The sequence below is a fragment of the Erpetoichthys calabaricus genome, chromosome 11 (genome assembly GCF_900747795.2).
Source record: "Erpetoichthys calabaricus chromosome 11, fErpCal1.3, whole genome shotgun sequence".
Classification (NCBI taxonomy): domain Eukaryota; kingdom Metazoa; phylum Chordata; class Cladistia; order Polypteriformes; family Polypteridae; genus Erpetoichthys; species Erpetoichthys calabaricus.
The window spans coordinates 2346653-2371820 of record NC_041404.2 but is presented as its reverse complement, the minus strand read 5'-3'; positions in this window follow the sequence as shown (position 1 = coordinate 2371820).

Genomic DNA, 25168 nt, shown 5'->3' with positions numbered 1-25168 from the left:
ATCTGAGCACATCTCTCCAGTTTTGATGTCACTACATTGGTTACCTGTGCCATTTAGAATTGACTTTAAAATACTTCTTATGGTTTACAAAGCCTTAAATAATCTCGCTCCATCCTATATTTCAGAATGCCTCTCACCTTACACTCCAAATCTTAACTTTAGATCTTTAAATGAGTATCTGCTTATAAATCCAAGAGCTAAACTTAAAAAAGCGGTGAGGCAGCCTTCTGCTGTTATGCACCTAAAACCTGGAATAGTTTACCTATAGAAATTTGCCAGGCTAATACGGTGGAGCACTTTAAAGAACTGCTAAAAACTCATTATTTTAACATGGCTTTCTCATAGCTTCATTTTAGTTTAACTCTGATATTCTGTATATGCATTTAATTAACATTACCATTCATGGTGGCTCCAAAATCCGTACTAACCCCTACTTTCTCTGCTGTTCTTTTTCCGGTTTGCACCACCACCACCTGATCAAGGCACCACGCAGTCCCTACATTGATGGACTGAAGGCCAGAAATCCACTTGAACATCATCATCTAATTCTTCCATGTGAAGCCTGAAAACCATGAGGACTGATTTAGATCATTTATGTTAGGTAGAATGCCCAGTGGGGGCTGGGCGGTCTTGTGGCCTTGGAACCCCTGCAGATTTTGTTTTTTTTTTCTCCAGCTGTCTGGAGTTTTTTTTATTGTTTTTTCTGTCCTCCCTGGCCATCAGACTTTACTTTTATTCTATGCTAATTAGTGTTGCCTTATTTTATTTTTATATTTTGTCTTTTTTCTCTTCCTTCATCCTGTAAAGCACTTTGAGCTACATCATTTGTATGAAAATGTGCTATACTGTATAAATAAATATTGTTGTTGTTGTTACAGAAAGGATGATTGACAGACCGTCCACCAGTAATGTCACATCTGAACTCATCTCTTTCAATTCCCATCCCTTAAAACTGGCTCCTACACCATCTTGAGGCAGTCAATTCTCGATTAGCGTCTGAAGAAGTCTATTCATGTTTATTTTCAGTTTTTCGACTCTCACCTTTTAATTCGGTTCAGTTTCCAAAACAATGTAATTATCATGAAAGCTTGTCAAATTGCTCCCAAGCAATTACACATACATGAATCAAAGACATAATACCAGACATTTGGGGTCAAAATGTTCTTATTATTATGAATCCTTGAGGAAGACATAGAACACTGTTGTTTAAAAGAAGCAATTCATGCAACACACACAAGTGTGCCAATATGTGCTATACCTCAATAGCTCAATGCTATTTTATGCTTCTAAAAAAGCAACTACATACAAAATGTGTATTTATGTAAAAAGAAGAATCCATATCATAATCAATAATTGATTTTTCCATGTGAGCTCACATTCCATGCATTAGAGCTGAGGCTTTCGGCTGATCTTAGCAGAAGCACTCATATCATCAGATTCTACGTGCCTGAGCAGATCTTACTATTGCACAAGAACATTCTGCATTAAATCTGATTTCATGCTCTGTTATCAGTGTATAATGGAGGAGCATTTGGCTTATTCAGAATTCCATTTTAAGGACGTAAGTTTGAACGAGGCTTGTTTTTGTTTGTTTGGAAAGCGCTGCCTACCTCTTGAGAGTATCTCTGTGGGAGATCAGCAGCAGGCGAGCGGCTGCGTAGGAGGTCTTTTTACCCTGAACAAGCTCTCCTCTGCAGTGCTCATGCTAGCAGGTCTGCAAAAGGCTAATTAATTTCCATTTGTTCTGTTTGCGATGATTTTTTTGACCCTTCTCTTTAAAGACCCAGTTTTCTGATGGCCCTCAGATGGTGATGTAAGTCTCCCTTTGTAAGCTGTAATTAAGATATATGAAACAGGTCTGTGACTCCCAAGCTGCACAGTGATAGTGTAGTCAGTGATGTTCTTAAAAGCATAAATGAAAGAAAAAAATGAGAGAGCCTACACTTGAGAACTGAACAGCCACAGTCACTGGCTCTTGTGAAGACAGCCTTCTGATTGATTGTGATAAGAAAAGACAGGCAAGTCCACGAATCCATCCAGGTATCCATTTACTTTACAGGGTCATAGTGATTCAGAGCCTATTCCTGAAGCAGAAATTTTAAGGCAAGGACCGAGTCTGCGTAGGAGATGGAACATTTTTTGGGGTTCAGGCATGAAGCAGAGTCATACATAGTTCAGGGAAAACTGAAAGATACATTGCCTTAAAAGGAGAAGATGTGATATAAATACACCATAGGCCAAACGTAAAGTTATCTTTAATGTAAGAAGGAATAAAAATTAATCTCTGGGATTGGCCATTTTGTTGATGGTTTTTATTCATTACTAAACCTGGTAAAACAGTCTTAGTAGCATAGTGGTTAAACAATAAAATTGGAATAAATCACTCTAAAAGGGCAGTTAGTTCTTCACTTCATGGAGTCAGATATAAAGTGAGTGTGAGCTTTTTAATTGTCACGCATGTGTGTTTGTGGATCATCCTCTGGACTCCTTGGGGCGAGAGGGGGCACAGTTGCTAACCATGTCCTCTTATTTTTCTCCAGCAACACAGAATAGACGCCCCCAGAGGGCACTTGACTCAACCCCATCCAGTTTTCACTCAATAAATTGTGAGCCATCAGAAGTAGATTGCTTGTTGCAAGCAAGACATGGCAATGTTCTAGTGACTTGAATTTGACACCAATTTACCATAGGGTATATACTCTTGTTTAAGTTCTCCCACAGATAAGTCGAGGCTTGATTTTACCTTATAATTTCTGGTATTTTATAATGTCGGCCGTATAAGTCGAATATGGAAAACACACGCTATTAGTCCAATTATTAAATGTTAACGCCCACCTGAGAGAGTAACCATGGAGCACACTGGCTTTTTTTTCTATGTATTGTGCCTATGTAACCACACAGTAATACCCAAACTATTCTGAAACAACGTATCTCATACCCTTATACACCTTTATCATAAGAGCATCCCTTATCTACAATAGAGCGTTCGGTCAGAAGAAAATATGAAGCTGGTTTTAAATTAAAAGATGTTGAAGTGGCGAAAGAAATTGGTAACTGCGTTGCTGCAACAAAATTTGATGTGTCTGTGAAACTGGTGAGAGATTGGAGGAAGCAAGAAGTGTCATATTTTTGAACGGGCGTATAAGTCAGGTCTGATTTTATGATCAATTTTTCGGGTTTCAAGACACGACTTATACGCGAGTATATACAGTAAATCCGTCTGTGGATACTGTGTTGCTTTTCCGCGTGTATTTTTCTTATCATTTGTAAACACAGATGACCGAATTGGTGCCCCAACATTTTTTTGCTTGGGACTTGCAATTCCTCACTTGTCCACATAAGAAACTGGGAAATAAATCAATTGTCATTCCTAGTTCTGTACACCAGCAGCATTCATTCATCCAGTACAGGTTTGTGGCTAGCCAGGCATTACTAAGGCAAAGGAAATTAACACTTTAAGTACACTATATTTAAAGTTTGGAAGGAAGATAAGACAGGAAATAAAATGGCACTTGGAAGAACATGCAAATTCTACACAGGTTTTGAATGAATGGAGATTCAGGTGTATTGTCTTGGAGCTGCCAGGCAGTAGTGCTAGGTAATACACCACTAGCAAACCCTATACCAGGATGCCATTAATCCCTTTCCCTTAATTGTACCTTATTGTTAATAACATACTGCTTCATTTTTCTTAACTAAAAATGTGGCAAAGTGGTACAAAGCTTAGTGCTACCATCTCATAGTCCGGACCACCATGTGGATGTTTAACGTCTCACACTTGTTTTCTCTACTACTCATCCCAAATACAAGCAAGATTGCAAAAATTGTTGACTCTGCATTGTCCAGACACGATTAAGTGTATAATTGTGTGACTGACAGGTCTGATTTTTGATTGATGTCAAGACAGGATTCCTGTGTGTTACTGTATATGAAGTTTTACAATTTCATTTTTTATGCATTTTCCCTTAAATGTTTTGTAGGTTTGGTGTAAACATTTGGATTTTGAATAAGAATTTCTTTCAATTTTCAATTTGTATTTAAGATTATTCAAATGATTTTGTGCAGTATTCCACACCAGTTTGGTTTATTTAGGGATGCATTTTGTATGGTTGTTGAACTGTTGTCCAGAAAACTAAATAAATATTCACAATGCGGGACGTCACTATCCTGATGAAAAGCATAGTTTGTGATTATTTACTCTCCTCGATTTGAATTTAATGGCCTGTCTTTTTGACTTTGTTTTCTGTTTAGCATTGTAAAACATGACGAAGGACAAAATAAAGATTTGGGAAGTCTTCATGACCATCCCATTTAACAATATAAAGAGAAGAATCAAATTAGTGAATTCAAAGTTGATAAGCTGAACCGACAAAGCCTGTCAATTAGAAAGGGTCACTTCTACTGAGGAGTAGTGTCTCACTCAGGCACAGGTTGTCAAATGATTTCCAGGTAGATCCTATGTTGCATGGCAGCAGATCTAGATGCGGATTCTTCAGGTATAGTAGACGACGTGACATCTCTGTTATTTCAACTGTTGCCGGTAAAGTCTATGGGTTGAAAAGAAATAATGATTCAGCAATTGCACCCTCCTTCAAGCAGGTAAATGCATAATAGTCCTAGCAGAGCCCTGAAAATACCCCTACTCACATGTGTGTCACAAGGTATTGGGCTTTAGCATCTTCCCATCTACTTTTGGTCTTGATCTTAGCTTTTTTTTATTGACAATGTCTTCTCTCCTAATCCCTTTAACCTGCAGTTGCTATTTTTTACCATAGCAGTATATCTGAGATTTTTAAGGACTGTCTACCAAAATCTGAAGAATGCAGAAGTGTGTTTGCAGGCTACTGAGGGATAATGAGAAATGGCATTTAATGTAATTATTATGTAATCATGTTTAATTTGTATGAGCTTAACAAAATCAAATTTCTGGCAACTAATTGTTATGGCAATGAAACATAAAGAGAAAAATGATTTACAGTAGAAAATGAATAAGTGAAGATATTTATATTGGGTAAATGAAGCTATGATAAACAAAAGTGTGGATCCCCATTCTATTCTTGGACAGTTTTTTCCGATATTTCAGATTTCTTATTTTTAATACTGCAGGCAGCTCACCAATAACCCGTCCAGAAGAATAATTAAGAATCTCTCTTTGCTTCAGAAAGCTGCCGCCAATATCTATTTGTCCCATGTGCCATGTGCTAAGTAATACATCAGATAGTCCAACTAAGTTGTCCTTTTTCACTTTTCAAAAGTATTTTCAAAAATTCCAGCTAGTCACCAACAGTTAGATTCAGTATTTGTAGTATCTGTACTTGCATTCACTTGTCAGTCCAAAGATGGAGTTTTGATTTATGTTATGTTAAACTGCACCACATAGGATACTTTATGCAGTTCAAACAGATCAATGATTTATATATGACAGGAATGAATTCATCTGAACCATTCTATAGGATACTTATGCAGTTCAAACAGATCAATGATTTATATATGACAGGAATGAATTTCATCTGTCCAACCATTCTTCATGAAAAGCTTTAACGGGGAGGTGATACTGTATTATCATAGTATTTCCCTCTACTTACTCTTTACCTGTTTTCTTCAACGGTAAGTGTACATGTCAAGTTCGTTACCGGGTTGGTCTACTGTTGCACTTTAAGATTAACACACACATACATAGCTATACGCATACACACAGAACCTCAGCCGTGCCCTATGAATGACAAACACACAGCTGGTTAATCTCTAGCACTTTAAACCACACAAGCGCCTCATGAATAACACAACTTGTCACTCTCCTAGGACTTCATGAGACTTACATACCCACAGACCCTAAACACAACAGTGCCCCATGAATGACAAATACACAGCTGGTTAACCTCTGGCACTTTAAACCACACAAGTGACTTAGAAAAAATACGGCCTGTCACTCTCTCAGCACTTCAAGAGACTTACTTATTATTGGCATGAATAACATACAATGTTTTAAATATATCTCAGACCTAAATATTACCTTTTGGTCTACAAGAATACATTTAAACATACAAAGGCTCAGGACTCTTGACTATAGGCCATTTATCAGCCAAGAATGCCTTACTTTACTTAGTGTTCCGTACTTTTGGATGGAGCTCTCACCCTCAGCCCTTAATAAACCTCGCAGCACAGAGGTAATGGCGGACCTTTGGCTGCACCAGGTACTTCAATCACTCTAGACAAACATAGAAAGTTAAAAGCAGCATGGTATTTATTACAGGAATAATAATTATACCAGTGGAACAAAGAATAATAGATAATAGGACTGATAGTAAAGTCTGGAAATATAGTCTTTATAAAAAGCTTACAAAAAGTTAAAGATGACAAGGATGAATGTTGCAGGTGGCTTGTGATTTAGCACTCGTAGTTATTCATTAGATGCTTTTCTGACAATAAGATGGAAATGGCTGCACGTTGACATTGCTCTGTTCTCTTCTGACGTCTTTGTCCCTTCTTCTTCCTCCCTCCTTATTATATCGCTTCTCAGACGAGGCATATTTATTCTAAAATTCTACTAGGGGGTTTTGCAAGATGTGATTGCTAGATATTTTGATTGGCTGGCTGTCAATGTGATGAATGAATTCACTGTCCGTTTTCCCAAACAATAAAACTTTTTTGATGTTCTCTGAGGTATCGGCAGGTCTTCCTTTCCCAGGCTGTAAAATAATTAGATGTCCATCCTTTCTCAGGTTATCAAGTAATTGATAGCCTGAACCACCAGCATGTCTTCCTTTCTTTGTTGGAACAGCTGTTTTAAAAGTGAGACATAACTGGGAAGAACACATGCTTTGATTTGTCCTGAATGTAGTTTATCTGTTTTCTTGTCATGAACAAAATATAATGAAAATATAAACCGAAATGTACAGATTTTGTACCCCATAACAGATACCTATCTCACCAGCGTTGGGTGCAAGGCTGGTAACACCCTAGAATGCTAGTAGATCCAAGTGCTTTAAAATGTAAAAGTGATAAACTAGATTTGCTATTTAGTTGTGCTCTATCTCATTATGATTTTCTGAAAAAAGACCTAAGGACATATGCTGCTAATTTCATTCACGGAGACACGCAGGTGCACACACATTTTATTTTTATATACAAATTGGTTCAACTGGATCTCTCTGCAGTACCCAGAAAATAAAAAATAAGATGTTGTGAGTAGTTTACAATTTGTAAATAGACATGAATTGATTGAAAAAACAAAATCACAGAATTGGGATTTTCTATGGTGCTAATATTTTTATGCTCACGTTTTTGTCATTTACCCTCTTGGTGATGTTTAAGCTTGAAAACACACACCCACAGATAGGCACACACTCACACGCATACTCATGAAGATATTAAGGCCCCTTGGAGAGAAATAAATAGCCATTCTTGCATCCTGCAGTGCTTTCTGTGTATCAAATCAGCAGGTGCTAAACAGAATTCACACAGAGCTAATCTTCTGTCAAGTAGATGAAGTTTTAATAGTTTCAAGAAACAAAAGGAAAAAACCAGACTAAACATTAACTTCATCTGTGCAAATGAAGCAGTCAAAGGCAAACATTATAAGTTACTTTGTTATACTGATCAGTGTGAATCTGTTCCATTTAGAGTCATTTTTTGGGGAAGTAAAGCACTCTCAGTATTATTGATGAATACTCTCAGTATTATTAAAGGTGCTATTGTAGTGAGAAGCACTCTAAATTCAAAGAAAGCCATTAATGGTGGTCATTTAAAGAGCTGAGACATTCATAGTATCGTGTTATTACAAACCTGAACGATCTCTGAAATGATCCCAAAGGAGTGTCAGACTGCCTTACTTCTGAACATGGAGGAGAGCCTATTTCATTCCATGATGATACAGACCACTCATTTGAAAGTACAGATTTTCTATTAATAAACCTTTCTCTCCTTTTTAGATGTCTGATCTGGGCTTTTTCCAGTTTTGTGTGTAAACTTCTGATGAGTTTAATTCCATTGGCAGGGCTAATGTGCTGTAAAGCTCTCTGCCCAATACTTACAGAGAGTGAGTGACTTGTTTGTCGTTCCATGCTCTTCCAAATACAAGGCTCCTGTGGGCTAGTGTGGCTTTTGCAGTCACAGGTCTAATAATGAACCCCAAAATCTAAACGTCATGTATGTTTATATAGGGATAGGACAGGAAGGGATGTGACATCTGAAATGCTCTGGAAATTAGGTTGTTATTCTTCCATGGCCTTTTCCTCCATTCTCAAGCTGGAAGAGAGGTTAGTACATGTTAATCACCATAACACATCCTTGTTGTGTTCTCTTGGGTGGAGCCCCCAATTCACTCCTGCAGAGTGTATGCATGACAATATATTATATATATATATATATATATATATATATATAGATATGGTTGTGTCTGGGCTGCTGAGTTGCACAAAAAACAGTCAGGAATGAACTGAGCAAATAGAACTTTTATTTGGGCACTTGTTGGAACAGCACCCATTCTTTATTCAGCAATGGTGCCTCAGTTCAAATTCACAGTAAAGTGGGCCATGTCCTAATTGTCTCCGTTACAGCAACTCCAATTCTTGATGTCTTTCTTGAGAGGACTCGACTGGAGAGAAAGGGTTAGAGGCAGTCTGCACAGGATAACGGATGATTGAAATGGCCTTTAATGACTTGTAATAACATATGATGAGTAAGGCAACTACTGAACTGACAACTGCCATCCTGACACTATGTTTCTTTAGCTGTGCTGGAACACTGTCTATAAAAGTGTTTGGCAGTTTGAGGGTGTGATTCTTTAGCACTGGATCAACATCTAACAAGAGTGTTTTCCCTGTAACTGAGGTGGCTGAAGCTGCACCATGATCACAGTATATGGTACCTTTGTGTCAACAGCTTCAAATGTTTCTCTGCCAGTTTCATCCGCTGCTCCTGGTGTGGTCATTATGAACTTGTTCATAAATATCTGTTTGGTCTCAAATTGTGTAATAAGAGTATAAGTTTAATATGTCACTATACTCTGTGCAAATATATCTTTTTAAATCTGCTTTATTCTACTCACATGCACTTAACACAGAGTCAGATTTATAACATGGGTTCACCATATAGAACTGCTATTCAAGCATTATAAGACAACAGAGACAGACACAACTGCGAAACGGGCAGTCAGACTGAGAACTGTTGTATACTATTTTTGTCTGTCAAAGTCAACATGAAATTGTATCCTCCTTTGCCTTTTTTGGAATTGCATGATTCACCTAAGTGGGGGTCTGCACGTGAAGAAAGAGTATAAAGCCTTGGCACACCTTTAAAGCCGACGGACGGATGGGAGATAACGTCATCTGATCCTGAAAATCCTTCCACTGCATGGCGAAAATGGTAGACTCTACACATCGGGCCCCCACTCCCGAACTGGGTTTTTCCCATTGGCTTCCTTCGTCTGTTATGCAACGTACGCTGTCATTAAAGAAAGCTAAGTTATTTCTCCTATGTGATTTCTTACTGCCGTATCACTAAGGGAGCAGTATCGCCTTTTTTATATTATATCTATATAATTTTCGGGTTATGTAACACGCCACAATTACAAAAGAACTCTGCTGGATACAATTGTCATCCATCTTTTATGATCTTTTCACTACTGTCATTCCTGCAATGTGGCAGCAGTACATTCTCCAAGAAACGCCTTTCATTTTATAAGTTTAACACCATGACCCCTAAATTGTATGCCACTGTCCTGGAGAGACAGATAGTCCAGCTTTTGCACACTGAACCAACATGCTGTCGTCTGTTCCTTATCTTATCTTACCTGAATCTATTCAGGCACTAACAGAGTCCATATGTCCATTAGCAGCAGTAGCCACTTCGTAGCTCTCTACAATATTGTAAAGCTTGGAGGTCTTCATTCCTTCTGAATTCTTTTTCCAAGTCACCCATCTGTATGATTATTTTTAATGTGTTTCTACATTTTTCATTTGCAAACTCTTTGCTGTGCTGTTTATTGTACAGCTTATAATGCTACTAAAGCACCATAGATATGTTGCCTCCTTAAGGTGCTGGTGTTTGGTGTATAAGTAAATAAGAAATAAAGTGGAAAGAGAAAATGTTGCAAACACATTGTACAGTGCGAAAATAAAAAATGTCAAAAATCAATACTGTAGTTTGTTTAAGCTGTTATTAATAAATTCTATCAGCACATAGTTTGACAGCTAGTGAATAACTATTATCACAGCACATGCAAAAATAAAATAAAATTTCCATTTGTCACTCATTAAATATAAAGCTGTCAGGACCTACAGTGTAATTAAAGCCCAGTCATCCATTCACATTTCTGTCTCCCAGTATGTCAGCACCTAAATAATGTATGATTTTGTAATGACCTTTCAAAGAGCTGCATGCTGGAGGTTTCCACATCTTTCTCATTTTATGGTTTATTGACATGTTTGCTATATAACAACTTTCCATTTAAAGTATGTCAGGTTAGCCACCAAGGCAAAATTTTGGTTTTATGGAAAAAACTCTCGTTGGATAAGGATATGAAAACTGTAATTTTATTGCTGGGTCGGGGGTTGGTGTAGTAGTGAGTGCTTCTATCTCACAGGTTATGGGTTCAGGTCCCAGCTCATCCACTACCTGAGCAGTGTTTACATGCTCTCCTGTTGTTTGCATTAGTGTTTTGGATTAATTCCAAATGCTGTACTGTGGATTTTCCTTGGACAATTATAACTTTGACAAGAAAAATTGCATTATGCAATAAATATTAATGAAACCTTGTTGTTTTGACCATTTTATCTTGGAAAACCATTAAACATTTTAATGGGGATGTACCTTATCAGTCAGGCCAAAAAGAATAAATACAGTTAGTGCAGATGACATACTTTAAGAAAGGATAAAAGTTAAAACTATAAAATAGGAGTAGAAAGGTGGCAAAGTGGCTATTGCTGTCTCACAAGTACAAATTCTTAGGTTTGAACACAACAGGATTATTATTAGTCCCACATCAAAAGCATATTGCCTCCTAAACTGGTGAGCATTATGAAAAACAAGTTACGACAGTTCCACAGATATTAATGAGCGCATTTTAACTGATTTTCAATTAATGTTCATCTAGCAGGTAATTTCTTTACTTTCAAAGAAGAATAGTTTGGATGCAGATGAGTATATAATACCCATTACTAACAGTAAGTAAATAAGAAATAGTACTTCATACTGCAGCCTTGTCACCATTTTCAATCATTTTGTGATTTGAGTGTTGCCAATTGTAACCAGCAGCATTCACAGTAAACTCAGTCAGAGGTAAGCTGCTTGATTCACTGTTAACCCCCATATCCTAAGTGCTTGGCCCAACCATGCGATCTCAGGGCGAGAAGGATGTGACACATTTAGTGATTCTTCTGCAAAGGTAGTGCATCTCTGCTAAGGGATCAATCTTCAATTAATGATAGCTTTTCGTTACATCATTATGCATTTTCCAAATCTAAGAGATACTGTGTAATTCTGAAAAACTGTAGGAGTAGGTTGAGCACAAGGCTGATATTCTGTACATGACAGTGGTTTGTTTCAATTTAAATTATTTGTGTTTACTTATTTAAAGTACAGTAATATTGCTTCACTGTCACTGTGTTAATAGGTTTGAAATATTTTTTCTGGTAATTAAATAATAAAGCATTATGCACTTTGCTGAAAATTCATTTACAAAGTAGGTTCAGTGAAAGTGATGATTTCCATACAAACTGGGTTTATGAATAGTAATGAGTGAAACAGGTATATTTCGATTCATATACATTTTTAAGAAACTCACACTAAAATTTATTTTAGAGGCAATTTAGCAATTGCAAAATTCAAAACTCTTTAAAAAGAGTTGTTTGATGGCTTTAAGAGTTTTCTTGAGAATGGAAAACAAGGAAAATTGCTCCCTACAGCCATGATCATGCTACTGTGTTTACTCGCATACATTTCTGCAGCTGTGTAACACATGTAAACCATACAACACTGGTGAATTCATTTCTATTAATGCCCCTCATTCACATCACCATGGGAGTGGCAGTACATTTTTAAAAAATATGACATGGCGGATATTATCCACATGAAGGCACGCCATAACCCACCATTGTTGCATTTATTTATTTGGATGATGCCTTTACCCAAGGCAGAGTCTGGAAGTGCAGCCCTGTTGGAGTCCCCAGGTGCAATAAGGGGGCACTGTCAGGGGAGGACTACCCTGGTTCTCAAACAACCCAAAATGCACTCCCCACAATTCATGCCAGGTCTCCAGAAGCTGTTCTGTGTCCAGTGTAAAAGGAGCCCACTGCTTTACCTTGGGGATTCGGAGTCAGGAGGCAGCAGGCAACACTCAACTGGTGGCAGAAGGAGAGGGAAAGAGTCATTGTTTGTAAGGTTAGTGGCTGCGCGTTATTGTACTTGATGGTATTTGGTGTTTGGAGGATTAAAAATACAGTATTTGAACTGGTTATTGTGTTGGATATTATTGGGTCTGGGGGTTGATGGTGTTCCCTACTGGTTACAATGGAAACTGTCTCTTCCTAGTTAAGGACACGCACACTTCTAGTAATTTTTTTTTTCACTAGAGATCTTTATTTAACCCTTTTGGCATTAACTCCAAGCAATTCTATGTAATTACGATTAACCCTGAGTCAGACTTGGACTGACGTTTAATGATCTGCTTTACATTGTTAAACTTGAATAACTCTCAGGTCGGTATTCTGCTGCCATCTAGTGGATAAAATAACATTATTCTGAAAAAAATAATGAACATTTCTAAATGTTTTGCCACTCTAAGTTAACTCATTAATATTTATGAGTGGGGCAGAACCTTCAACCCAAATACTCAATGGCGTGTAAACAAGAAGCTGTAAAGCCAGTTTTAGACCACACTAAAATTGAAGCATTAGTTAAATCAAGCAATAGTGATGACAATGTGAATTGGTCATCAGACATTGACATGGATAGTGAAACTGGTGAATATGGCGCTGTACAATCAAACCGCTGTGATATGCCTAGTGAATTCAGTTACTTCATGGTTTGAGTAGGTGCGTGACAAAAAGCAAAATGATTGTGATCAAGTAAAAGGACAAGAAAGACATTTGCCTTCTAAGCACTGTTCACGACATTGGCCTTCTAAGCACTGTTCACAATGCAGCAAATGTTGTTTTTGTCAGGGTATACGTGTAAGTCCCTAAGACTTGCGCTATGGTAGCCTACAATAACACAAGAGGCACATCAATCGTGTGGATCAGGCACTGACATTTTATCCTCTCATATCATATTCTCTCATCCTCTCAAACAACAGAAAAAATATCGTAAGAAAAGTGCACTTGTACTGTCCTGCTTGTAACATTAGGTTGTGTGTTGGTGACTGTCTCAAAACATATCCCACAAAGGACATGTACTAAATCTGCATCAGTACTACAGTGGACACTAGACATATTTTTCCAACTGAACTATTCATAGTTCTCCTCTCCTGCTAAATGAATCTTAGGCTGGAGAGGTTTGTTAATGTTTTATATTGAAGTTGACACGCTTAGGTTTTCCAATGCTGTCTCTGTCCTAGAGTCTGCATAAACACAGGGAATTCCAGTTTCTGTATTATATTTTGCCTGCATAAGGGGCCTTCAGTACTTCAAAAGCCTGCGCTTGTAATCTGTTCAATTAGCCAATAAAAGGTTTTTATTTGGCTTCACTTCTCATTGCATCCATAATGGCTAACATGGTACAACACCCTACTACTTTATGGGCAAATATGCCTAATGATGGATTAGTATTTTACATAACCCAGAACTGCATTAAGTAGGGTTGATAGCAGACTGATGGATTGATAGATTGATGGATTGATACAATTGACAAGCGTAGCTTCAGCTGTGTAAAATGTAGTGATAGCCACAAAGTGTAGAGTGCAACATTAAAGACAATGGTGGATACCCAGTACTATAAATGAGATTTTAATCCCAAGTTCAGTCAGATCCAAAAGCATCTATGGAAAAATGTCAATAGAAAATGAAGTATCTGGCATGAACAGCAATGCTGAGACACAAAAAAACCCTAAACACATGGGGAGAGAATTCACAAATTCTGAGCACCAGAAAGTTTACTGGGATTTTGCATTGTCTGAGAGCTTCTTTTCTAAAGAGTTAGAAAGCTAATTTAGGAGGGCTACAGATGTTAAGCATTCTAGGCCTGTATGAGGGCCAACAGTGCATACCATCCTCTGTAGACTGATAAAAGGTCTCGAAGTGATTCAGAAAGGGGCAGAAGGCTAATTTAACTGAAGCAGGGAGCTATTTCATTTTGATGTAAGGAGCATATTGGCAAGATTCCCAGCCAGTTAACTATGTAGGAAAGCCACTGAAAGGAGAGTTGGAAAGCTAGGAAACATTTTCACACTTGCACTTAAAGTCTCAGCATTCTAAACTTTTCAAGGTTGGCAAAATGATGAGGTTTAAAAATAAAAAGAAGAATGAAAAGCTGACTGCCAAAAGGCTCTAACAGAAACTTGAATGCCCAGTTATCGGTTTGTTTTGTTATTTATTACCAGTAGAAAACATTTTAATATATATTTTTTTTCATTACACATTATGAAGGAAGGATGGTAATGTGGGCAGTTCCACTCATCCATCTATTTCTCATACCTGCCTCCTTTACAGATTCACAGAGTGCCAGGCATTATACTTGCGGCATCAAGTGAAAGGCATTAATCAAACAAGACAGGGTACAGACAGAAACATAAAATGACACTGGGCTATTAGTCTCCAGTGTTCACCTCTTTGCAATAACTATGGAAATGTGAGTGTTTAAAGAAAACCAACACAGCCAAGGCAAGCATATGAAAATGGACCAGGAATCAGTTATATGTCTCTAGAGACATGAGGCAAATGTGTTAACTACATAGCCAGCAAGCCATCCTCCGGGAAGTCACATAGATATAAACAAATCAATTCAGATTTGATTTTCTGTGGCATTTTCTGCAGTCCTCAAATAAACACAATAAATGGATTAAAAACATTAAGGTACTTTAAATAAAATTAAAGCATTATGCACTCATATGAAAACAATGGAGTTTGCTCAGCCGAGTCTTAACTCTGACATAATTGAGGTGGCATATTTTTATAAAAGCAGTATCAAGTAGTAGAAATGAGTGGTGTGGTCAAAAATCTATTTTTTCGTATAATAACATGTTTCTGACAGTTTGGGTAGATACAGGCATAATGTGTTTGTACTTTTCAGACTAAAATGTATTTTTTAACAAATACCAAACTTACTACTGATTAAAAGAGTGCAGAGGCACAGCTATTATTTGTTGAAATGCTTGTTAATGTTCCACTACTCAAATAGATTTGATAGCTGGTATTCACCTCTTTTGAACTGATAAAAATAAAACTTCTTTCTCTCTCTCACTTGCTCATACCACCATTACCACCAAAACACATCATAAGACATGGTCTGTTCCTGTCCTACTTTTGGCTTTGCATGGTGTGGTGGACGGCCAGGATGCCTCCCTAGTGGAAGGAGCAGAGAGAGAGAATATTCAGGGCATTACATCCTCCGGAGCCCTAGAAGGCAGCCCCCCTGGGTTGCAGCGGTGCCTCGGACCCCCGCGGGGCTCCATAGGAGTTGGGGTCAGGCACAGCCCTGTTGGGTTCCTTGGGCACCAGGGGGTTCTGCAGGAACTGCTAAGCCCTTCCAGAAGTGCTGCCAGAAGAAGATCATGGGACACCTCGAGCACTTCCCGGTTCTCAATAAAAAAGAGTCGTGAGGAAGGGAGATGAGAAGCTTGCCAGAAGGAATGGAGAAAGAAAGAAAGAAAGAAAAGGAAAAGTGTTCTGTGTGCTGTGTACTTGTGCTTTGAACTGGGCTGTTAGGGTGGGAAATGGTGGCAAAGCGTTTACCACGAGAAAAAAATTAAAAACGTGCAGGTTTGGGGAGCTGTGTGTCCCCTGCAGGCCACAATTGGCTCACCATTAACATTCAACCGCAGATCATTACAAGTAATATTCTTAAAGGAGTAGGCTCACCGATTACACACAGATCAAATAACAAGTCAATATATAAAGACCATACCTTTAAGATATTTATTTAATGGTGGAAATTCACTTTCCCCATTTTCTTTAGTCCTGTCATCACCAGTGATGTGCACCTAACATGAAAGGTAGCAACGAACGTTTTAGGTTTTTTCTTAATAGGGGAGAAGAAACAATGTCAACAGCTACTGTATATATTGTACCTGCCTCAATGTCCATATTATACCCCAAATATTCAACCTTAGGGGCCTCTTATGGCAGGCTGTTTGCTTGATGAGACTGTCTTTTATTTTCACTTCTTTACATCAGACTAGTTTACCACCAATACAGGATTCCACAAAGTGTCCTTCATGCCCTTAAGAGACCGCTGATAGACAAAAAATGAACAATCATAGCCTCTCTGTAACACTAAAAATTAACAGTCATACAGAGACACTGAGCTGAAACTTTTGCTTAAAATTACACTACAATTTGCATAATAACCAGAAGCAGCAAATATAAGCAACACAAAGAATTATGCAACCTGTGAAGTTCATGAATTCTTCAAGCAGTCTTCATTCAGTCCCAAATGACAGCTCCATAGTTTATACGTTTTATTTCCCATGAGCGATCAGGCTGTGCTTTTGCTTTTTAGAGCTAATTCAATTACAAAGAAAAAACACTTTCAGAAATATAACAGTTTAACAAATGTTGGGGCAGCTGCAGATTTGCACAAGTCTCACGGTAACAGAAACCTTTAAAGCTTGTTAATTCCCTATACTATCTCTTCACTATCTGGGTGGCTTTTCTTTCTTTCAGACTGTGTATGATGCTGGTGGTCCCACCTCTCTGCAGCTCGAAAAAGAATTGAGGAAGATGCCTTTGAATTCCTTTAATTTCAAGGAATTGCCAACTGGAGTCAAACAACTGAAGAAGGTTGTCACATTTGCTTTGTGTCTTTAATGGACTCTAAAGTTGTTCCTTTAAGGTCGAGAATAAAAAGAATAAAATAAAAGGCCTTTTCTGACTGTTATTTGTGCAACGCTGGACCCAGTATGCAACAAGTGATACCTGAAGTGAGGGTTGCAAAAAATAAATTAACAGTAACAGTAGTATTATGTTCAACATTTCCAGCTTCCCCAGACCCCAAGGAGACGGCTTCAACCCTATTCATGCAAGAGATATGCTGCAGAATATGTCTGCTGTCAAAGACCTCGAGTGCTTTATGCCTGATGCTCCCAAGATAGACATTGGTTCAATATATAGTGGATTCAGAAAGTATTCTCTTCACTTTCTGCACACTTCATTGTGTTGTAATTAATTTTTAGTGGATAAATTTGCCAGTTTTATCCATCAATCTACACTCAATAACTCACAATGACAAACTGAAAATATGTTTTCAGAAATGCTTGCAAATTTCTCAAAAATCAGAAGCAAATCGTTCATTCAGATAAGTATTCATATCCTTTGCTCTACCACTCCAAGTGTGGTCAGTTGCATCCTGTTTGGTTTAATTGTCCTTGAGATCTTGATTGGGGACCACCTGTGGCAAATTCATTTGGTTGGTCATCATTTAGAAAGGGACACGTGTACCTGTGTATATACAATGTATTAGAATTCACACTGCATTTCAGGACAAAAACCAAGCCAAGAACTCCGTATAACTCTCTGTAGACATCTGCAATCAAATTATGGTAATGCATAAATAAAAGCAAGGGTATAAAACCTTTTCTAAAGCTTTGAGTGTTTCCAGGAACACAGTGGCCTCAATAATTGTGAAATGGAAGAAAAAGTTTGGACCACCAGGACTTGGCTGTCCTGTCAAACTGAGTAAACTGTCATGAAGGGCCTTGGTCTTGGAGATAACCAAGAACCCAATGATCACTCTAATAGAGCTTCAGAAGTCATCTGCTGAAATAGGTGAACCTCTTGAATTAGGAACTTATAGTAGAGAAGATAGACAGAAGGCACACTTGAGTAAAAATTTGCCAAACAGCACTTAAAGGACTCTGATGTGACAAAAATCAAACTGTTTAGGCAAAACTCCAAGCACTATATCTGCCGAAGACTAGGCACAGCTCATCACATGCGTAAAATCATGAAGTATACCAGTGGCATCATCATGCTATGGAGGTGCTTTTCTGCAGCAGGGACAATAAGACTGGTCAGAACTAAGGGTATGAAGAATACAGCCAAATACAGAGAGGTCCATGAAGCAAACCTGCTCCAGAATGCACACGACTTGAGACTAGGGAGATGATTTACCCTTAAGCACAATAATAACCTAAAAGCATACAGCCAGGACAACACTAGAGTGGCTTGAGGACAAGAGTAGCTCAGCCAAAGCCCAGATTTAAGCCCCACAGAACATCTCTGGAGAGATCTGAAGATAGTAGTTTACAGAAGCTTTCCATCCAGCCTAAAGGCTCTTGAGAGCATCTGCCCGGAAGAATGGATTAAACTTCCCAAATCTAGGTGTGCTAAATTTGTAGAGATTGACCCAAGAAGACTCAACGTTGCAATTGCTGCCAAAGTGACTTCAACAAAGTACTGAATTAAGGGTCTGAATACTTACTGTATATGAACGAGAGGTTTGTTTTTTTTAATCATTTTCTGAAACATGTTTTCACTTTATCATTATGGGTTATGGAGTTTAGATTAATAGGAAAAAATAGCAAATTGTGCCACATAGTAATGTGTACAGAAAGTGAAGGGATCTGAATACTTGCTGAATCTGCTGTATTGAGTGGTGGAGGAATATTTCTGACAAAAGAAAATTAACAGACGAATAAATATGCAAATAAAAAAATGCATTGATTGGTAGTTTTGATTATCGGTAATGTGGGTAAATCGTTGTCCATTAAGTACCACATTTACAGTGAATGCTACAGATATATACTTCTGATGGTAAATTCAGAGTTTCTTGAATTAAAGTAGCATCTTCCAGCAGTAATTCTAAGGAACATTTTGTCACCAAGTGATGCATATATTAATAATTTCAACATGCGCTTCATTGATGATTTACCAATAAAAACACAAGGCTCATTAGAGCCCACCCTCTCAGCTTTGATGGGTGAAAATGACCCTTTTCATTTCATTATGTTTTTCATATTGCATATGGTGTGACTGAAATAAATATATGAAGAAATAATGAAATAAAAACATAAAGAAAAACATACTTCATGAAACATTGAATTATATATGCTTGTATATCAATGTATTTATTTGTCACATTTCATAATACATTTTTTAGCATATTTATTTTGTTTACTTCACTTTGTCTGACATTTTCCTTCATAAAATGAGACAAAGCTGGTCAGTTCAATGGATGGATGAATATTGTACAGTGTAATGAAATGCAAATCAGAAGAACAGCATTGATTATCACGGAGGTATTAATCACCACAAATCAATAAGAATTTGCAGTCCATGTAGTTGATTTAGTTTAGTATAGTATAGCAAATAGAATTTTGTTTTCTGATTTAATGTATTATATTTTTCATTAAAGTACATGCAGTATATTGCTGTTCCTTTCTTTCAGAATGAAAATCTAAAAATATAATCTGAATTACCTCTTGTGATGCCCTTCAGCATTCAGTAGATCAACAGCACAGATAACAAAAGACCGACAGGGCAAGTCTATTGTGCACGCGAGAGCAGAAGGTGGCTTGGCTGGTGCTTTATGAGAATGAACAAGCAGGAATAATGAACATGAAGAAAAAAAAAAACCTTTTCAGCAAGATAACCATACCCTCTTATTTGGACCAGAATAGATTATTATCTTGCATTGTGTAAAAAGACAAAAAGCAATGCTATGTGCTAAATGCGCTTGCAAATTATAGTTTGGGCAAAGTGATTATTTATTTATTTCCTTTGAGTATTATTTTACTTTTTTCTGAATTTTATTATTATTGTTTTGAATTTAAAATAGCTAATTAGATCCTAGATAACTAAACATGGTAGACAATCTGATTGCCACTGTTTTTCAAGGATATTTCTTCTATTGCTAAATTAATTGTGGAGACTTTATTGGTGTTACATTGAACTTTTCTTAGATGTCTGCTTAGTGTAGATTGCAAATAACTAAGAAATGTTACAAAAAGCATTTTCAGTAGCAATCATAATGAACACAAGTTGTTTTCACAAATTGAGTTACTCAAGAATCACAATATAGAAAATGACATGTAAGCCAATATAACTTCCACTATTTCAACTATTCATCTTTCTCTGATTACCAACACTTGTCAACACTCAAAGACATATCACACTCAGGCTCCTTTTGTTATCCTCGTGGTACAAGCTCAAGTAGTAAGCATAAAATTCCTTTGCTTTTGCCATGCAGGCCATCCAGCTGATGTTCAGAATAGTCATTAAAAATGACATTTACAGCCTCATAAAGAATCAGACACATACAGCTAAGTGATTTCAGGTTAGATATATCCTCTGCTTCCCTTATGATAGATAGATAGATAGATAGATAGATAGATAGATAGATAGATAGATAGATAGATAGATAGATAGATAGATAGATAGATAGATAGATAGATAGATAGATAGATAGAATCACAGTTCATTCTGCCTCCCTATGAGGACCTATGGATGGAACTCCACAAGCCTGAAAATGTTCTTCTCACTTTCCAGGTGGAGGCTGGAAGCATCAACAGACAGACCTGACTCTCAGGGGAACCTGTAAGTTAAAAGGGCATTGCTTCACACATGACAGTCAAAGCCAATGGATGGCTTAGAACTTTCAGTCACAAAACACAGGGCTGAAGTAAAATGCTCCCCTTGAGAAGAAGTTAATTCACTTACAGCAACACACAGAAAATCTGTCTGAGGCTAGCCAAGCACATCACCAAGAATGTTGACTGGAAATGGTCCCTAAGCCTGAAAAATAAGGCAATGAAATATGGGAGAGTACTGAATACTCAAATCAGAGACTTACCATTTATATTTATGTTTTTATCAGAATCCCATTCTGTTTTGTGTGGCAAACTAGAGACTACTGCTGTGAAACTCCTAGATTAAATTATTTTGTAGTATTACTGCCTATTATCTTGTTTAAGTTTAACTTTTAAATACATTCTGGCCTCTTTAGAAGGAAAAAAGTTACAGGATATTGTGTGCTGGTTGGGAGAATCTCTCAGTGGTTTCACAAAAGATAGATAGATAGATAGATAGATAGATAGATAGATAGATAGATAGATAGATAGATAGATAGATAGATAGATAGATAGATAGATAGATAGATAGATAGATTCAAACAGTATTAAAACCCCATCACTTTCTGTACACTTTATTGTGATGTAGATTTAGTTTTAATTGGATACATTTGCCATTTTTAGTAACCCATAATACCAAAGTGAAAACAGAAAGGTTTGCGAATTCATTAAAAATAAAAAAATTCTCTCATTTTTATACGTATAAAGACCCTTAATGCAGTACTTTGTAGAAGCCCCTTTGACAACAATTACAGCTTCTTGGGTAAGCCTCTATAAACTTTGCAAACCTGGATTTGGGCAGTTTATTCCATTCTACTTTGCAGATCCTCCCAAGCGTCATTAGATTGGAAGGGAAGTGTCTCTAAATTGCCCTCAGCAGGTTTCCCCACACATGTCCCTTGGGGTTTAGGTCTAGGGTTTGTCTGGGCCACTCAAGGATAGTCAGAAATCTGTCCTGAAGCCACTCCTGCATTGTCTTGGCTGTATGCTTAGGGTCATTGTCATGATAAAATGTAAAGCATAGGTCCAATCTGAAGTCATGTGTGAGCAGATTTTCTTCAAAGATCTTTCAGTATTTAACTGAATTCATCCTTCCTTCATTTCTGAACAGTTTTTCTGTCCCTGCCACTGAGAATCACCCCCACAGTATGATGCTGCACTATCATGATTTTCCATTGAGGTCTCCAGTGGCCTGGTCTTTCCCAGTGCTTGGAGTTCTACCCAATGGTTTTATTTTTTGTCACATCAGACCAGGGAATCATTTTCTTCATGCTCTCTGAGCCTCTTTAAATGCTGTTTGGCTATCTCCAAATGGAAGTTAGCCATTCTGTCATAAACCCCTGAGATCATGGCTTGGTTTTTGCCCTGACATGCAGTGTGAATTGTGGCACCTTATACACACAGATTTGTGCCTTTCCAAATGATGTCCAATCAGTTCAATTTGCCACAGGTTGACTCCATTCAAGTTCTACAATCATCAAGAACAACTAAAGTAAACAGGATGCTCCACAACACAATTTGAATACTTGAAAACAATAAAGTAGTGAAGGGGTCCAAATACTTTCTGAATCCACTGTAAAAAGATTTATAATGTAGTTGACAGGTTCACGAGAAAAAGGAAAAAGCTTTTATTTTATCAACTGACCTGATAAGACTCAGGATGTTTTTTTCCTGAATGAGGCATGCTGCGGTGTCTTAGAAAATATTTATTCTGTTTGATCTTGCCAGCAATTGCTTGATGGTCACTTGTCATATTAGGTTAGGTTAGCCCAATGTTTGAAAAAAAAAAAAAACAGTACATCCTATAAAATGAAGCAGATGAATTAGAAGAAGAAAGACTGCAGTGAAAATGAACTGGTTCTCAAATTTTTTTAGCAGTACGGTCAGGCATACAGTGTGCTTAGTCAAGTAACTAGCCGAGATATTGCTGGTGGGCTAGACGGTCACAGTAATTCAGACATAATGGTTACAGTTCAGAGAGTGTAAAGACACCAATTCTTAGCTCATGAGGACATTGAGGAGTACAATATTATAGAAAACCATGATGTCTAAATGGGAGAAGCAAAAAAAGGTTTAAAAATGTTTTTGAAATATTCAGGAACATAAAAAAAACAATTTGTAGAGATGTTAAAAAGTAGTATGAGCATTTTGTCAAAGAGATATTACACACTGCTAAATGACACAATAGTATAGTCAATTACACCGCCTGCCCACTGTGGACTCTAATCGACTCTCAGAAGGCTCACTACATTAGTCTGATCCACCCTAATTATAGCCACTGATTAAGGCATGCCTATTACAAATATGTTTGTTTGTAATTCATCCAGAAAAACAATCTTAGCAGTCTTAAGACTTATTACCAACTTTCTTCAGTTCTATTTGTTTTTCTGTTATCCTAATTTGACAACTCCTGTCATGATATCTGACTGATTGATATCTGAGCCAATATCAGATTGATTGGTAGACCTTTGTATTGAACAGTTACTGACATAACACTGGATCCATTTTTAAAATTTCATTTTATACAGATATTGAGTTCAGGACATGTGCAAAAAACTGTAGAAAGTTATAAAAGTGAGGTGCATCCTGCCGGCCTATGCTAAGCAAGTAAAAAGTATGTGCTTGGGCATAGTTCTTCAGCTGCAGTATCAGGTGACCACACTACCTTAGTTTCAATATATAGCGTTCAAAACACATAACAAAAGAAACAAATAATATAGAACAACAGCTTAAGCAAAATATTAATTAAGAAAATATATGTTGTCATATAAGCATAATACGGTGTCACACACATAATTCCACCCTGAGTCAAGATTGGGGGAAGTCATTCACATCTTCTCCTCTTTCATCTGCAGACCAAAGAATCCAAAACTTAAAGACCCTAAGTCACTTCCACTTCCACGATTAGCCCTGCCTTGTCCAGAGTAGAACCCATTTAAAGGCCACAACTACCACATAGCAGTCCATCTTATTAATGGACTTGTATCTGGAAATGCATTTCAACTTTTGTCATTTGTTACCCAACTTTTCCTCTTTGTGCAAAACATATGGGGATCATCTGCTGGTGCTCCAAACTTTTCTGTGTTTTGTCTTATCTTTTACAATGTAGACAAGAAAAACTAATCCTAATTAATAATAATATTTACAAAACATTTTAAAAAATGACAGAAAGGTTAATGTAAATGAAAATGCACTTGAGTCAGGGCTGCCCTGGCTATATGGTTACAACACGTGACTGTTATAATTAGCAGGGAAGTGTAGGCTTGGTTACCAGGTTGTTTTTTGTGTTCCTGGATAGCAGAATCAAATCTGACTGGAGTGTGGATACTCCCACTTTTTCTGGAAAGATATGTTTTTTTTTCTTCAAATACACTTGCATCTTCCAATCTGAAGCATGATGTAAATTGAAGGATGGGCTCTTGACAGTTGCTCTTGTACTAGGAACCTTATTTCCTTCCCATAAGATCCTGGCAAGTTCAGATGGTATTTCTTGGCATCTGTTGACTTTGGTCATCTATTTGTCTGCTAATGTGGCAATTTCTGTAAGGATCTTTACATGTGTCCACCTATAGTGGCCTTCTTCAAGTGCTTTTAGGCATTCTGTCATAATGTGGTTCAGAATACAAAGGATAGCACTGTATTGCATACAAGATGGATCGTCCTCATTTTTAAATACCCAATGGGCGGTCAAAAAATCGAGAATACACCTTATGAGAAGGATTTAGGAGTCATAGTGGACTCCAAGCTATTGACTTCCTGACAGTGTTCAGAAGCCATCAAGAAGGCAAACAGAATGTTCGGTTATATAGCACGATGTGTGGAGTACAAGTTCAATGAGGTTCTGCTCAAACTTTATATTGCACTGGTGAGGCCTCATCTGGTGTACTGTGTGCAGTTTTGGTGTCCAGGACATAGCAGTGCTGGAAAAAGTCCAGAGAAGTGCGACTAGGCTGATTCCAGGGCTACAGGGGATGAATTATGAGGAAAGATTAAAAGAGCGGAGCCTTTTCAGTTTAAGCAAAAGAAGATTAAGAGGTGACATGATTGAAGTGTTTAAAATTATGAAGGGAATTACTGTAGTGCAGTGGATCGAGACTGTTATTTTAAAATGAGTTAATCAAAAACACGTGGGCACAGTTGGAAACTTGTTAAGGGTAAATTTCACAGAAACATTAGGAAGTTTTACTTTACACAAAGAACGATAGACACTTGCAAAAAGCTACCAAGTAGTGTGGTAGAAAGTAAGACTTTTGGGACTTTCAAAACTCGACTTGATGTTTTTTTTGGAAGAAATAAGTGGATAGGACTGGTGAGCTTTGTTGGGTTGAATGGCCTGGTCTCGTCTAGATTGTTCTAAGGTTCTAATGTTCTTTACATGACATTTTCATTCTCAGCTACATACAAAACAGACAAAAATAAAATTCATAGAGGCAACAAGTCAAAAGTTAC